General features: G+C 52.1%; 1 long non-coding RNA gene across 1 annotated transcript; it reads right to left on the bottom strand.

Moving 5' to 3' along the window:
- Window positions 1-6,214: 6,214 nt before the first annotated feature.
- LOC105493347 (uncharacterized) lies at window positions 6,215-13,142 on the bottom strand. Its single transcript, XR_011615251.1, has 4 exons — window positions 12,944-13,142; window positions 9,284-9,377; window positions 8,965-9,125; window positions 6,215-6,511 (listed from the first exon to the last, which is right to left on the bottom strand). It is a non-coding gene; the product is annotated as an uncharacterized lncRNA (long non-coding RNA).
- Window positions 13,143-16,679: the final 3,537 nt, after the last annotated feature.

Genomic DNA, 16,679 nt, shown 5'->3' with positions numbered 1-16,679 from the left:
TGTAATCTCAGCTACTCAGGAGGCTGAGGCAGGAGAATGGCTTGAACCTGGGAGGCACAGGTTACAGTGAGCCAAGATCACGCCACTGCACTCCAGCCTGGTAACAGAGGAAGACTCTGTCTCAAAAAAAAAAAAAAAAAAGACTGGGCGCGGTGGCTCATGCCTGTAATCCCAGCACTTTGGGAGGCCAAGGTAGGCGGATCACAAGGTCAGGATTTCGAGACCAGCCTGATCAACACAGTGAAACCCCCATCTCTACAAAAAAAAAAAAAAAATAGAAAAATTAGCCGGGCGTGGTGGTGTGTGCCTGTAATCCCAGCTACTTGGGAGGCTGAGGCAGGAGAACGGCGTGAACCCAGGAGGCGGAGCTTACAGTGAGCCAAGATCACGTCACTGTACTCCAGCCTGGGCGATAGAGCAAGACTCCGACTCAAAAAAAAAAAAAAAAAGAAAGAAAAACAAAACAAACAAACAAAATACAAAAACACAACAACAAAAACCAAACAACACCCCCCTGCCACCAAAGAAAATAAATAGTAACTACTTGGACTAAACATTTCACGTGCATTGTTTTAGTAAACAGACACAACCTTGGCTTCATGTCTTTTTTGTTTTCTGTCACCCAGGCTGGAGTGCAGTGGTGAGATCTCGGCTCACTGCAACTTCCACCTCCCAGGTTCAAGTGATTCTCCTGCCTCAGCCTCCACAGTACCTGAAATTACAGGTGCAGGCCACCATGCCCAGCTAATTTTTGTATTTTTAGTAGACACAGTTTTACCATGTTGGCCAGGCTGGTCTTGAATTCCTGACCTCAAGTGATCCGCCTGCTTTGGCCTCCCAAAGTGCTAAGATTACAGGTGTAAGCCATGATACCGGGTCTTGGCTCGTTTCTTGACAGATCCTTGCAACAGGGTAGGACAGGCACACTTATCACTGTTTAACAGATGAGCAAAGTAAACTAAGGTGCAGAGAGGGGCAATCGCTGGTGGCCCAGCTGATAGGCTGAGATTTTCACATGTCAGTCAGAGCCAGGGACCAGCATCTATCCACTATTCTCTGCTGTCCTCTCAGAGCGCCCCTTCTTTGGAAATGTGCACAGCACCTTTCTACAAGAGACTCTTGGTGTGGTCTGAAAAAGCTGTAGCCCCTCTCCTGCCTCAGAAGGGCATTGTGCTTGCTTCTTCAGAAAATTTACAGACAAGTTTCACACACTTAAAACTTTCAGCTTGGTTTGAGAGTTAAAACATAACCACTTCAAACTGTAATGCAAAGAAGTCTGCTCAAAAGAGTAGCATTTAACCAGCCTGGGCAACATAGGGAAACCCCATCTCTACAAAAAAATACAAAAATTAGCCAGACACGGTGGCACATGCCTATAATCTCAGCTATTCAGGAGGCTGAGGCAGGAGAATGGCTTGAACCCGGGAGGCGGAGGTTGCAGTGAGCTGACAACGCATCACTGCACTCCAGCATGGGTGACAAAGCAATACTCCATCTCGAAGAAAAAGAAAAAAAACATGCACAGAAAAAAGTTCAATCAGTGCATAAGGACATATGATGAAAAACAAGTCTATCTCCTGCTGTTTCCCCTGATTTGCAGGCCCCCTCCCTAAAGGCAATCACTGTTACAGTGTAACAGAGATTTTGACACAATTTTATTGTATGTATCTCCTTCACCTCCACACATGCAAACAGTAACTCCCTCCACACACAGCCTCCTGCTTTTATCATTAACAGTGTAACGCTTGGAGATTGCTGCACATCCACCAGAAGAGAACTGCCTTATTCTGTTTGTTTGTTTGTTTTTGTTTTGAGACGGAGTCTCACTCTGTTGCCCAGACTGGAGTGCAGTGGCACGATGTCAGCTCACTGCAATTTACACCTCCTGGGTTCAAGCAATTCTCCTGTCTCAGTCTCCCGAGTAGCTGGGATTACAGGCATGCACCACCATGCCCAGCTAATTTTTTTGTATTTTTAGTAGAGACTGGGTTTCACCATATTGGCCAGGCTGGTCTTGAACTTCTGATCTCAGGTGATCCACCCGCCTTAGCCTCCCAAAGTGCTGGGATTACAGGTATGAGCCACCTGTAATCCGGCCTCTTTTTTTTTTTTTTTTTTTTGAGTCGGAGAATCTTGCTGTGTTGCCCAGGCTGGAGTGCAGTGGCACAATCTCAGCTCACTGCAACCTCCGCATCCTGGGTTCAAGTGGTTGTCCTGCCTCAGTCTCCTGAGTAGCTGGGACTACAGACATGCACCTCCACACCCAGCTAATTTTTGTATTTTTAGGAGAGATGGGGTTTCATTATGTTGACCAGGCTGGTCTTGAACTCCCGACCTCTGGTGATCCACTGCAGCTGGCCTAAATTTTTTTGTTGTTGTTTCTGAGACGGAGTCTCACTCTGTCACCCAGTCTGGAGTGCAGTGGCGCAATCTCAGCTCACTGCAAGCTCCACCTCCCGGGTTAACGCCATTCTCCTGCCTCAGCCTCCCGACTAGCTGGGACTACAGGCGCCCACCACCATGCCCGGCTAGTTTTTTTGTATTTTTAGTAGAGACAGGGTTTTGCCATGTTAGCCAGGATGGTCTCGATCTCCTGACCTCGGGATCCACCCGCCTTGGCCTCACAAAGTGCTGGGATTACAGGCGTGAGCCACCACGCCCAGCTTTTTTTTTTTTTTTTTTTTTTTTGAGATGGAGTATCACTCTGTTGCCTAGGGTGGAGTGCAGTGGTGTGACCTGCAACCTCACTGCAACCTCAGCTCACTGCAACCTCTCCCTCCCAGGTTCAGCGATTCTCCTGCCTCAGCCTCCCGAGTAATTGAGATTACAGGCATGTGCCACCATGCCCAGCTTTTTTGTATTTTTAGTGGAGATGGGGTTTCACCATGTTGGCCAGGCTGGTCTCAAACTCCCGACCTCAAGTGATCTACCCACCTCGGCCTCCCAAAGTGCTGGGATTACAGGCGTGAGCCATCACTCCTGGCCCCTACTTTTTTTATTTTTAGTAGAGATGGGGTTTCGCCACATTGGCCATGCTGGTCTCGAACTCCTGACCTCAGGTGATCTACCCACCTCAGTCTCCCAAAGTGCTGGGATTACAGGCATGAGCCCCTGCGCCCAATCTTCATTCTTTTTTTTTTTTGAGACGGAGTCTCACTGTGTTGCCCAGGCTGGAGTGCAGTGGTGTGATCTCAGCTCACTGCAACCTCCGCCTCCCAGGTTCATGCCATTCTCCTGCCTCAGCCTCTCAAGTAGCTGGGACTACAGGCATCCACCACCTCGCCCGGCTAATTTTTTGTATTTTTTGTTTTTTGTTTTTTGTTTTTTTTTAGTAGAGACGGAGTTTCACTGTGTTAGCCAGGATGGTCTCAATCTCCTGATGTCGTGATCCACCCGCCTTGGCCTCCCAAAGCGCCGGGATTACAGGCATGAGCCACCATGCCCGGCCTCCAACCTCATTCTTAAAGCCTTCCTATATTTAACCAGTCCCCAGCAGATGAAGTACATTATACCCTGCATTCTGTTTCTCATATATATTTTTGCATTCCTGGGCAAATTTATCTGCAGGGTAAGTTTCTAAAAGGGAAATTCCATAGTCTAGACTAAAGGTTACTGGTAGGCCAGGTATCTCAGCCTATATTTGGTTCTCAGATCCAAAGGTAGGATTTAAAGAACAAAATTGCTTCATGTTCAGTGGGGTTTCACATGCCAGCCGCAGGTGAGAGCTCTGGGGATTTGCATGTTGTCAGCCAACACCCTAGCCACCTGGAGAGGTCCTCCATTGAATTAACTGCCCAGCATCTATCCACCCTGTGGACCACCCACAGCAGTGTTGCCTTCAAAAACTTGCCTGTTGGTCAGGCACGGTAACTCATGCCTGTAATCCCAGCACTTTGGGAGGCTGAGGCAGGCGGATCACCTGAGGTCAGGAGTTCAAGACCAGCTTGGCAAACATGGTGAAACCCTGTCTCTACTAAAAATACAAAAATTAGCAGGGCATGGTGGTGCACGCCTGTAGTCCCAGCTTCTCAGGAGGCTAAGGAAGGAGAATCCATTGAATGTGGGAGGCAGATGATGTTGCAGTGAGCCGAGATCGCACCACTATACTCCAGCCTGGGTGACAGAGTGAGACTCCACCTCAAAAAACAAACAAAAAACTTGCCTGTTAATTCTCATTTCTGAGATCCTGGAGCTACCTTGGGTGGTGGCCTGTCCAAGCCTGGCCTTTGTTTTGTTTTGTTTATTTGTTTTGAGACAGTCTTGTTCTGTTACCCAGGCTGGAGCACCGTGGCATGATCATGGCTCACTGCAGCCTCAAACTCCTGGGCTCAAGTGATCCTCCCACCTCAGCCTCCCAAGTATTTGGGATTATAGGTGTGAGCCACCGTGCTGGCTTGCCTTTGACTCTCTGAGCTACTCCACTTCTTTCCACTAAATCTACCCCGCTCTTTTTTCCCCTTTGGTGAATCAGAATCCATTTCTTTTGCTCTAGATCAAAGAACCCTACCCGATGATCCTTTCTCCATTCACAAAATCAATAACATACTCAAAATCGATAAACAGCTGACCAAGCACAGTGGCTCATGCCTGTAATCCCAGCATTTTGGGAGGCCAAGGTGGGCGGATCATGAAGTCAGGAGTTTGAGTCCAGCCTGACCAACATGGTGAAACCCCATCTCTGCCAAAAAAAAATACAAAAATTAGCTGGGCATGGTGGTAGGCGCCTGTAATCCCAGCTACTCGGGAGGCTGAGGCAGGAGAATTGCTTGTACCCGGGAGCCCGAGATTGCAGTGAGATGAGATCGTGCCACTGCACTCCAGCCTGGGCAACAGAACGAGACTCCGTCTCAAAAAAAAAAACAAAAAAAAAAAGAATGTGGCCGGGTGCGGTGGCTCACGCCTGTCATCCCAGCACTTTGGGAGGCCGACGAGGGTGGATCACCAGGTCAGGAGTTTGAGACCAGCCTGGCCAATTTGGTGAAACCCCATCTCTACTAAAAAATACAAAAATTAGCCAGATGTGGTGGTGGGCACCTGTCCCAGGCTGCTTTTTATATTATGTGGGAATGAGGCACTGACCCTATGGGCCGGGATCTCTTCAGGGACCCTTCCCTTGCTTTGTGTACATGCTCCTTAATGCAAGCTACTTGGGGGGCTGAGGCAGAAGAACCACTTGAACCCAGGAGGCGGAGGTTACAGCGAGCCAAGATCGCACCACTGCGCTCCAGCCTAGGCAACAGGGCAAGAATCCCTCTCAAAAAAAAAAAAAAGTAACAAGACTCTTACAGCTGTGGAGATCTGTACTTATTCTGAGTGCTTCTCCACTACTTCCTGATACTGATTTAGCTCTGTGTATATATTTGTTGAAATAATGCTTAAATCTTAGTTGTATTCATCCAGTGCCCTCCCAGTCATGTTTTGTGTGTAATAGCATGCTTGTATTCCAAAAATGTTGCAGAAAGAAGACTTGCCACCATGCTGGGGACTGTCCCTGCCCCCTGACCACTTCTGGCCTGCATTACACTCGATCGTTTTGGGCAAAAGCTACAAATCAAGACTGAGATGTCAGGCCAGGTGCAGTGGCTCATGCCTGTAATCCCAACACTTCGGGAGTCAGTGGATCACTCAAGCCTGGGAGTTCAAGACCAGCCAGAGTAACACAGCGAAAAAAAACCTGTCTTTACAAAAAATAAAATAATTAGTGAGGGGTGATGGCATGGTACACACCTGTAGTCTCAGCTACTAGGGATAGTCACAGTTACTCAGGAGGCTGGGGTGGGAGGATCGCCTGAGATCAGGGAGACAGGGACATCAAGGCTGCAGTAAGCTGTGATCACACCACTGCACTCCAGCCTGAGTAACAGAGAAAGACCCTGTTTCAATATAATCCAGGACTTTCTATGAAGGGAGAGGGAAACAGGACTGTCTGACGTGTGGGAAGATTGTTTGAATTCTCCAGCCTTCCCATTTGGATGTTTTTCTCTTTGTGTGAACGTAGCCATAAGCTGGCTCCTTATAGAGGCATAGGCAGTAGTTGAAAATACAGGTCCTAGAGACAAGGAAGTCTGGGTTTGAATCCAGACTCAGCCACTTTCCAGCTGTGTAAACTGGGACAAGTCCCTGTTCCTCTCTGAGCCTGGAGCTACCTGCTTCACTATCCTGAACTGATGAATGGAAAGCACTTGGTACAAAACCCAGCACAGACTTGGCACACATAACTCATAGCTCAGTGTCATTAGAAGAATGCCAGGAGGGCTGGCCTCCATGCTGGAAGGGGCTCTAGACAAGGCTGACCACGTGAGGCATCAGGATCCACTGGCTGGTCTAGAGATCTCGGAACACCTCTCCAGACTGGTTCTCCCCGCCACTTCTGCCTCTCACTCACTTCTGCTCTTTCATGCAACTGTAGTTTTCTTAGCCCCTACAACTGGGGTGGGGCTGCCGCAGGGGCCATCAGGCTGTGAGGGAGGTTGACGCAGACACAGTAGGTAAGAGGCCAAGATGTACAGTCCTGAAAGAGGGCAGGAGGCCGGTGACTCAGTGGGTGAGAAAATGCAAAGACTGGGGCTATCTTAGCCCAGAAAAGGACAATTTTTTCCCCCGAAAATTATTTTCCTTCTTTTGTTTCTTTCTCCCCTCCCTCTCTCCCTCTCTCACTCCTTCCTGCTGTTCTTCCTTTCCCTCCATTACTTTCTTTACTCCAAAGGAAATTTAAGTGGAGGATGTAAAAGCGTATGTTATTATTAATTTTTGCAAATGTGCTTAACTGAGAGGCACTGAGCAGAAAGAAGAACACAATTGTATCTCCATTATCTTCATCTGGACCACTAGATACCAGTCACCCACTCACTCAGACAATGGCGGAAAGGACAAGCCAGGCCCCAGGGACCTGACCCTGACAGCTCACCTGTCGGCACACCTCCCCTGAGCACTGCATCCTCACCAACTGCCTGGGGTCCCTGAGACTGCCTGCTCACACTCACCTCTGAGCCTTCCAGTCTGCTGTTCCCTCTGCCTGGAACATCCTCTCCACTCCCCCATAGACACCCTCTAGCAGCTCTCCTGGCTGACTGCTAATTGGCTTTAGGATTCAGGGAGGCATCCTGCCTTGGGTGCCTTCTCTGATGGCCACAGATCAAGTTAGGGGTCTTCTCTGGCTGCTTATCCTCATAGCATCTGCTCCCGGATGTGACAGACAACTTGTTTTGCCACCCTGTGGTCCAGCAGCTTTCTAAGGGAGGGCTGGGACCAGCTCTCATTTCCCTGTGTCTCTCACCCCTGCAAGGTTCTGGCCACAGACAGCAAAGCCTAAGCACATATTTGTAGAGTAAAGGGATAAAAGATAAGGCATCCCAGATGGGAGTAGTGGGTCAATCTTAGCACTTGGGGAGTCTGAGATGGGGGGATCACTTGAGGGCAGGAGTTTCAGACCAGCCTGGGCAACCCAATGAGATCCCATCTCTACAAAAAAAAGAAAAAAATTGTTCTTTAATTAGCCAGACGTGTTCGTGTGCATCTGTAACCTCAGCTGCTTGAGAGGCTGAGGTGGGAGGATCAGTTAAGCCCAGGAGGTTGAGGCTGCAGTGAGTTACCATCGCACCGCTGCACTTCAGCCTGGGCAATGGAGAAACACCCTGTCTCAAAAAAAAAAAAAAAAAGAAGAAGAAAAAGGCAAGGCATCCCTGGTGGAAGTCACTCTGTAGACCACAGGCTAACAGAGCGTGGTGGTTGGGCAGGGAGGAGTTGGGAGCTGCACCCGGCACCTCACACAATGTTATCACGGAGCTGAGGACAAAACAGTTTCCAGAGTTGGGTTTGAGTCCCAGCTCCTCCAATGATGATATGACACCCTAGACATGTGCTGGGATGTCCTCTGAGCCTCAGCTTCCTCACTGCAATTTGGAGCTCTGTCTCTTTCTGGCAGGGGGTTATTGGGAAGACCAAATGAGATCATGTCCCCCTCCCAAACCCTGCAAGTCCTTTGTGTCGCAGTTAGAATGAAGTCTATAGCCCTGTCCACTCACAGCCTGTCCCCCTTCCCCACTGGCACCCTTGCACACGGAGCCCCCTCCAACCTCACCCCTCCGCACACACACTGAGCCCTGTGCTGTTCCCTCTGCCTAAATGGCCCTTCCCTCAGACATCTAGATGTCCTTCCTCTTTCCCTCAGTCTGCCTCTCAGAGCAGTCTTCCTGACCACTACAACGGTGCCTCCCCAACAGCAGCCTGCGTCACTCCCCACCCCCGCCCTGCTTAGCAGCATCGCTCCCTGGCTGACATTACATCATGAATTTATTTATTTGCTTATTGTCTCCCTCCCCTCCATGAGGACAGGAACCTTCATCTGTCTTGTTGACAGTAGCATCCCTAGAACCTAGCTCAGGCCTGACTCACAGTGTGTGCTCAGTCCACATTTGGGAAACCAATGGAGAGAAGAATGGCCCAGAGATGTGCTCAGGAACCCAGTTCCCTGACCTCCCATCCAGGCTGCACCCCTCAGGAGTCTAGGTTCCTGCTAATTGGTGGAGTCCAGGACCCAGGGCTGGAAAGTGTCCACCCACAGGGCAGATGGGCCAAGGCCATGTGCTTGAGGTGTGCAGGGCTGGGAGAGGGGGTCAGCCCGAGCTCCCATATGAGGGACATGTGCCTTGTCTTGCCCCTGCTTTGGCTAGAGGGTACCCTGTTCACCAGACATGAGCCCAGGTGGCCTAGGCTCTCCCCTGGCTTGGCTCTGGCTTTACCCCAGAGCCCTCCAACTCGCAGACCTCCAGGCAAGGAGGGCTGGGGACCCACCTGTCCCAGCCACTTGTCTTTTCTCCAGTAACAGAGCCCAGAGGGGTCCCTGCCTGGGCCCAAAATCACACAGCAGATTGGGGTAGAGTCAGAGAGGACCCGAGACTCCTGTACCAGCCTGGGCATCCCCTCCACTGCCAGGGAAGGACTGTACCCAAGTCACATCTGTACCCAGGCTGAGGTGTCCGAAGCCCAGGCTGAAATCCGGTTGCTGCTGCAGAGACCAAAAGTTTCCAAGGCCTTGTCAAGTGGGCTGTGTCAGACGATCCCCAGGCCTGTCACTGGCTGCTCTTCGGCTCAGACACCTCAAACCTCACCAAGCACTTCCATTTCTGAGGGAATAGAGGTCGTGGCTTCCCTCAAGCACCCATTTACCCCACCCTCCTCCTCCTCTTCCTGCAAACTTGAGTCACAGCTGCCGTGCTAGGCGCAGGCCCTAGGGATGTCTGAGTCAGCCTGGCTGGGGTTCCAGTCCCGACACCGCCCTTACCAGCTGGGAGACTCCGGTAACCTCCAACCCTGCCGAGCCTCCACTTCGACATCTGTGAAACAGCCATGAACAAGCAGGCCTCAAAGGTCAACTCCTGTATGCAGGCACATAGCATGCAGTAGGTACCCAATAATAACAGCAGCACCCACATGGAACCCCTTATGGTAGCCCTTCTCCTCTGCACTTTCACGTGGCATCTCATTTACCCTTCACAACAACCCAACCAGGAAGGCACCATTGTTATCCCATTTTACTGATGAAGAAATTGAGGCACAGGGAGGTGAATTTACCAGCCAGCTCACAAATGGACTAGTAGATGGCAGTTTGGGGATTGGAGCCCAGAGTCTGTGCTCCTGTCCACCCACTCCCAAATGGGGGCTATAAAACAACATTCTTCCTACGTGCCTGGCAGTGTACTGAGAATTTGAGTCTTCAGTACGTGCAATCTTCACAACAGCCCTATGAGGTGGGGGTTATGAGGAGCCACCATTTTACAGATGGGTAAGGCAAGACACAGAGAGAGGATGTGGCTTGCTACAGACCACATGGCTAGGGAGCATAGGCGCCAAGATTCCAACCCGTTTCCCATCCTGGCCAAGAATAACACTCCTGCTTCTTCATATCTCCGAAAGAAGCCACGCTGTCTCCGTCCCTGGCTGTGACTTGGGCTGCTTGTCCCTTCTCTGCCCACTCACCCATCCCCAGGGCTGTGCTGGGGAGAGAAGGTGGTTCCTGGAGCCCTCCAGCCTCTGAAAACCATGGCAGTGGGGCAACGTAGAGGATGGGCTTAAAGCCAAAGAAACACAGCTGCTGCTTCTTCTTCTTGTTTTTTTGTTTGTTTGTGGGTTTTTTTTTTTTTTTTTGAGACGGAGTCTCACTCTGTCCCCCAAGATTGCAGTGACGTGATCTCAGTTCACAGAAAGCTCCACCTCCTGGGTTCATACCATTCTCCTGCCTCAGCCTCCCGAGTAGCTGTGACTACAGGCACCCGCCACCATGCCCAGCTAATTTTTTGTATTTTTAGTAGAGACAGGGTTTCACCGTGTTAGCCAGGATGGTCTCAATCTTCTGACCTCGTGATCCGCCCACCTTGGCCTCCCAAAATGCTGGGATTACAGGCATGAGCCACCGCGCCCAGCTTTTTTTTTTTTTTAAGACATTTTAAAGATTTTTTAAGAATCTTGCTCTGTTGCCCAGGCTAGATGCAGTGGCATGATCTCGGCTCACTGCAACCTCTGCCTCCTGGGTTCAAGCAATTCTCCTGCCTCAGCCTCCCGAGTAGCTTGGATTACAGCCATGTGCCACCACGCCTGGCTAATTTTTGTATGTTTAGTAGAGATAAGGTTTGCCATCTTAGTCAGGCCAGTCTTGAACTCCTGACTTCAGGTGATCTGCTCACCTCGGCCTCCCAAAGTGCTGAAATTTACAGGCGTGAGCCAACGTGCCTGTCCCTGCTTCCTAGCTATGGGACCTTGATTGAGTTCCTGTACCGTGCATCAGTTTCCCCACTTATAAAAAGAGGTTACTAAAAAGGATGCCTCACTCAAGGGTGTGAAGACCCAGTGAATGAAGTGTTAATAAGAGCTCCACATACAGCGATGCTGCAGTTCAGCTGCACCAGGGTGGCCTCCCTTGACTTGCTGGGAGTTACAATGAGGAAGGAAGGACATTAAACCTGTAGGTCTTTTCAGAGAAAGTGCGTTTCCTAAAACCAAATCCTGCCCTTGCTCCAAAACTTTCAGTGGTGGTTTCCCATTACCATGCCACAGTCCCAGGGTCTCCCCTGGCCTTCAAGTCTGGCACGGTCTGACCCTGCCAACATCCCTAGTGCCACCATCTGTCAGCCCCTCCTTGCTCCTGCTCCTGGTCTGCACGTGCTGTTCTCTTTGCCAATAATGCCATTTCCTTAGCCCCCTGGTCCCGCTGGGGAACGCCTCCTCATCCTTCAAAGCCAAGCGGGAGGGGAACATCTTTGGAGAAGCCGCTTGACCTCCCAGGCAGAAGGGGTCACTCTCCCTGGAGATGATGTGATAATGTCATTAACCACACTGGATTAGAATCATCAGAAGCTGTTCCTGCCTCTCCCACCAAGCAAAGGGCTCTGGAGGCCAGGAAACGCCGATGAATCTTGCCCACATCCCCAGAGCCCAGCATGGGGGCGGGCTCAGGTTACGTCAATCGTGTTTGAAGACTGAATAAATGAATGTCTTCGTTTGCTACCCTCAGAAGCCCAGTCTGGAACAAAAATTCCAGTGCAAGGTTTTTGGTTTGAATGCGATCCCAAGAATCACGTTTAGGTTGTCAGGGAAATGACACAGGAAAGGGAAGAAGCCAATAAAGGGTATGGGAATTAGCACATAACACTACAGACAGCTGGAGAACCTTGGGTGATGATACGGAACTGTTTTTCACTAACTCTTACCAGGTCAGTCATGCATCAAGGCTACTGGTGGGATAGCACTTTACAGCCTACCCTAGCACTACGGCGGCCTTCTGGGGCAGGTGCCAGCAGGCTGCAGCTGCTGGATGAAGCCCCCAGGCACAGTCACTGGTCCTCGGGTGCTCAAGCTTAGCTGGAAGGCTTCAGGTTGCTGTGCAAGGGAATAGTCAGTACCCAAAGGATATGTGCACGTGTTACAGTGAATGAATGAATGAATGAATGAATGGAGTATCAAGAAAAGAGCCGCATATCTTCAGTCATTGAGCAGACACAGCCCTTCTGCTGTGTGGCCCTGGACCAGCCATCATGCCTTTCTGACCCTGGTTTCCTCTTCTATAAGGCAGAAATGCTAGCCCAGCCTCCCAGGAGATAAAGAGTGGGAGTTCCCCGGAGAGTGAGAAGGGTTCCACCTGGGCTCCCAGACTCAATCTCAGCTCCAGGAAGCAGGACATGGCCCCAGTGAGGGTTCTCTGTGGGTGAAGAAGCCACAGGAGGCAGGCACAGTGCCCCGGTTGGAACCACAGGGCCCCTGAAGCAACCACATCATGGCCACCACAGCCTCCACCATCCCACAGCAATTTCCGCTGCTGCCTCTCCCCAGGGCAAGGTCTCCCACCAATGGCTGGCTGTCCCCTCTGCCAGCACCTGCCCCCCGGTGGGGCCTGCAGCATGGCTATGGCTGCTGCAGGGCAGGCTGGCAGCTGCTCCTGTGTGCAGCAGCGTGTTTGTTTTGAAAAGCCACAGAGATTCCTGTGGTTAGGGGCTCATGTTCCATGTAGCACAGGTTGGAATCCCAGTTCTACCACTTGTGACTGTGGGCAAGTCATTTCATCCCAGTCCTCTCTGGTCTCATTGATCAGATGGAACTAACATTCTATTGTCCCCTCTGGTGGTCTCAGCTCCAGCAGTTTGTGAGATGGTTGCCTCCACTGTTTTCCCTACTGCAAAACCCATGAGGACACAGTTATCTTGCCTCCTGCCCCAACCCCAGGGTCTTGAACACAATAAGTGCCCAATAAATGCTTGGCAAATACATGAATTATTGTCTGACCCGCCTTGCTCTTCCAGTCCAAACTTAAATGTCGCCTCCTCCAGGCAGCCTTCCCTGATTCCTTTTCTGGGTTCCCAGAATCTCTTCCAACTCCTTTGGCCTCTTTCCTGCAGCTGATTGGCCTACTGGGTGTGGCTGCCCATTATCGGACACAGCCCCCTCAACCTACCTTTCCCCACGTTTGCGCGGGGCCTGCGGGCCTGCCCGCAGTGAGGGAATGAAGGGCTGGAAGGAAGGGGAGGGAGAGAGGAGGCGGCGCAGATACATCTAGAAGGCTCGGGAAGGCGGCGGGAGATTCTCAAAGGCCGGGCCAAGCCCTGCAGCCTCAGCAGGCCAAGATGAGAGCAGGGGCCCGGCCGGAAGGAGGCGGGGGAGGGGCGGCCAGGGAGCTGGACGCTAGCGGGCGGACGGGCGGACGGGCGGGGGCGGGGGCGGGGGCGGGGGCGGGGGCGGCGGGAGGGTGGGGGGCGGGGGCCTGGTATTTCCTGAGGTCCTTCCGGAAATGCTCGGGGCCACCCCTGGGCGGGATCGGCAGTGGGATGGGCCTGGGAGGGAGCCGCAGGCGCCTTCCTCGCGCTGCCCTGGGCTCTCTGGCGCGCTGTCCCTGCGAGCCCTCTTCCCCGTCGCGGAGGCGCTACTCAAGCCCCATTTTACGGAGGAAGAAACCAAGACTCAGAGAGGGCCATCGGGGTCACAGTCCCTCCGGCACAGTTCTGCGGCTGCGCCAGCACCGGCCCACTCCCTCCACGCCCCGTCCCCTGCCAGGGCTGCGGCATCAGCAGGACCCCGAATCCCCGCCGGTAGCCGAGGGCCCGGGCCGGGCTCCCTTTGGCAGGGCCAGGGCGGAGGACTGGGAGACGGGGCAGGAAGGCGAGGCGGAGCCCGGCGTACCCCTGGCACAGACCGCGCAGCGCGCAGCCCCGGCCCTCAGGGAGAGCAGTGCCGGCCACCCTGCCCCGGATCGTCGTCCTCTGCCTTGGCCCTCCCGGAGACCCGGACACGGCCAGGCAGGACCCCGCGACACATCAGACGCCCCATCTTATACTCGGGACCCTGAGACACTCATTGTTGACCAGGCGACTCGCTCCCTCCGCTGTCGGAGGAGTCAGAGTCCGTCGGGACTGGATGGGCACCGTGTGCTTGAGTTCAAATCCTGCCTGACCACCGGCTGGCTGGCGCTTTTCTTGTCTAAGCCACAGTTCCCTCTGTGTGGTGAAGATAACAGCACAGCCTGCCTCAGGAAGTTGCAGTGAGAACTAAATGCGTTCTGCTGGGCGCGGTGACTCAGGCCTTAATCCTAGCACTTTGGGAGACCTGGACCTGAGGATGGCTTGAGGTGAGGAGTCCGAGACTAGCCTGGTCAACATCGTGAGACCTCCGTCTCTACTTTTTTTTTGAACTGGAGTCTCGCTGTGTCGCCAGGCTGGAGTGCAGTGGCGCGATCTCAAGTGAGCGATCTCAGCTCACTGCAACCTCCGTCTCCCAAGTTCAAGCGATTCTCCTGCCTCAGCCTCTGCAGTAGCTGGGACTACAGGAGCCCGCCACCACGCCTGGCTAATTTTTTGTATTTTTGGTAGAGACGGGGTTTCACCTTATTAGCCAGGATGGTCTCGATCTCCTGACCTTGTGATCCGCCCGCCTCGGCCTCCCAAAGTGCTGGGATTACAGGAGTGAACCACCGCGCCCGGCCTACAAAATTTTTTTTTTTTTTTTTTTTGAGACGGAGTCTTGCTCTGTCGCCGAGACTGGAGTGCAGTGGCCGGATCTCGGCTCACTGCAAGCTCCGCCTCCCGGGTTTACGCCATTCTCCTGCCTCAGCCTCCCGAGTAGCTGGGACTACAGGCACCCGCCACCTCGCCCGGCTAGTTTTTTGTATTTTTTACTAGAGACGGGTTTCACCGGGTTAGCCAGGATGGTCTCGATCTCCTGACCTCGTGATCCGCCCATCTCGGCCTCCCAAAGTGCTGGGATTACAGGCTTGAGCCACCGCGCCCGGCCAACTTCCCCATCTGTAAATTCATTTCCTTATTCACTCATTTATTCATTATTCACTCGATACATCTTTTCTTTTCTTTTTTTTCTTTTTATTTTTTTAGAGATGGAGTTTTGCTCTGTCACCCAGGCTGGAATGCAGGGATGTGATCTTGGCTCACTGCAACCTCTGCCTCCTGGGTTCAAGCCATTCTCCTGCCTCAGCCTCCCAAGTAGCTGGGACTACAGGTGGACGCCGCCATGCCTAGCTAATTTCTTTTGTATTTTAGTAGAGACGGGAGTTTCACCGTGTTGCCCAGACTGGTCTTGAATTCCTGAGCTCAGGCAATCCATCCGCCTTGGTCTCCCAAAGTGCTAGGATTACAGGCATGAGCCACAGTGCCCAGCCTCTCGCTCTGTCGCCAGGCTGGAGTGCAGTGGCACAATCTCGGCTCACTGCAAGCTCTGCCTCCGGGTTCAAGTGATTCTCCTGCCTCAGCCTCCCAAGTAGCTGGAACTACCGGCACTCACTACCACGCCCAGCTAATTTTGTTGTATTTTTTTAGTAGATACGGGGTTTCACCATGTTGGCCAGGATGGTCTTGATCTCTTGATCTCATGATACACCTGCCTTGGCCTCACAAAGTGCTGGGATTACAGGCATGAGCCACCGCGCCCGGCCTTGATACGTCCTTTCTAAGTACAACATAGGTTGATGCCAGTAGATACGGGATGAACTAATGAGTGACTGAGGCAATCTGCTGTGAGAAATTCTAACAGCCAGGAAGGCTTCAAGTTGGGGTAACACTGGAGTAGGGTCTGGAAGGAGGAAAGCTGGGGAAAAGATTATGTGGTTATCCCATAGCAATGTGAAGAGGGCCCCAGTGGGGAGGTCACCAGCCCGTGGGATGCAGCCCGTGGGACCTGGATGCTCCCCAGCATATGACTAGTGCATCTACTTCCTCTCTTTGCCATGCCTGTCAGGAAGCTCAGAGTTCAGCTTGGTGCAAAGGTAGCAACTGTTGTTCGCCAGAGATTTTGTAGTTATCTCTGTTTTGTTGCCCAAAATTTTTGACCTTTACATTATCTATGTCTCTTATGGAAAACTTGAAATTGATGGAGTAAAATTAATAATAATAATAAAGACCTGATTCTCAGTAAGTGATGGATTCAGGACGTAAATGCAGCTCAGAGTCCAAGTGTTGTACAGTGATGTCAGGCTTGTGTTAGCTATCACTGCAGTAATGCCACATAACAAACAACCCCAAAACTCAAGTGGCTTAGAACAATCATTGAATTCCCCCTTATGCATCTACAGGTTAGCTGAGGGTCAGTTGGTCTTGGCTGGGTGGCTCTGCCTCAGGCTAGGCTGGGATACAGGCTCTAGGCTGGGATCCGGCTGTTCCATGTGTCTCTTGGTGGGGCGAGGCTGAAGGACCGGCAGCCATGCAGGGGGATGATCTTCTCATAGCAGAAGCACAAGAAGACAGCCCCACTGTGAAAGTGCACCTCAAGCCTTTGGTCTTGTTATATCCGCTGCCATCCCTTTGACCAAAGCAAGTTACATGGCTGAGCCCAGAGTCCAGAGACAGGGAGTGCACTCTGCCCACCTGGAGGCCGTGGCCAGGGTGAGGGTCAATGCCACATGCCATTTGCATCATCCAGTCTGGTCCCCACCCCTGTTTCTCAGATGGGTACCCCAGGTGGATCAGCATGGGACCAGGCAGGGTGCCTTGACTTCCCATTCCCTTTCTTTTTTTTTTTTTTTTCTGAGACGGAGTCTCGCTCTGATGCCCAGGCTAGAGTGCAGTGGCCGGATCTCGGCTCACTGCAAGCTCCGCCTCCCGGGTTTACGCCATTCTCCTGCCTCAGCCTCCCAAGTAGCTGGGACTACAGGCGCCCGACACCTCGCCCGGCTAGTTTTTTGTATTTTT

The sequence above is a fragment of the Macaca nemestrina genome, chromosome 17 (assembly GCF_043159975.1).
Source record: "Macaca nemestrina isolate mMacNem1 chromosome 17, mMacNem.hap1, whole genome shotgun sequence".
NCBI classification, from domain to species: Eukaryota; Metazoa; Chordata; class Mammalia; order Primates; family Cercopithecidae; genus Macaca; species Macaca nemestrina.
The sequence above is the reverse complement of the archived record's forward strand: the minus strand, read 5'-3'. Positions and strand labels throughout refer to the sequence as shown.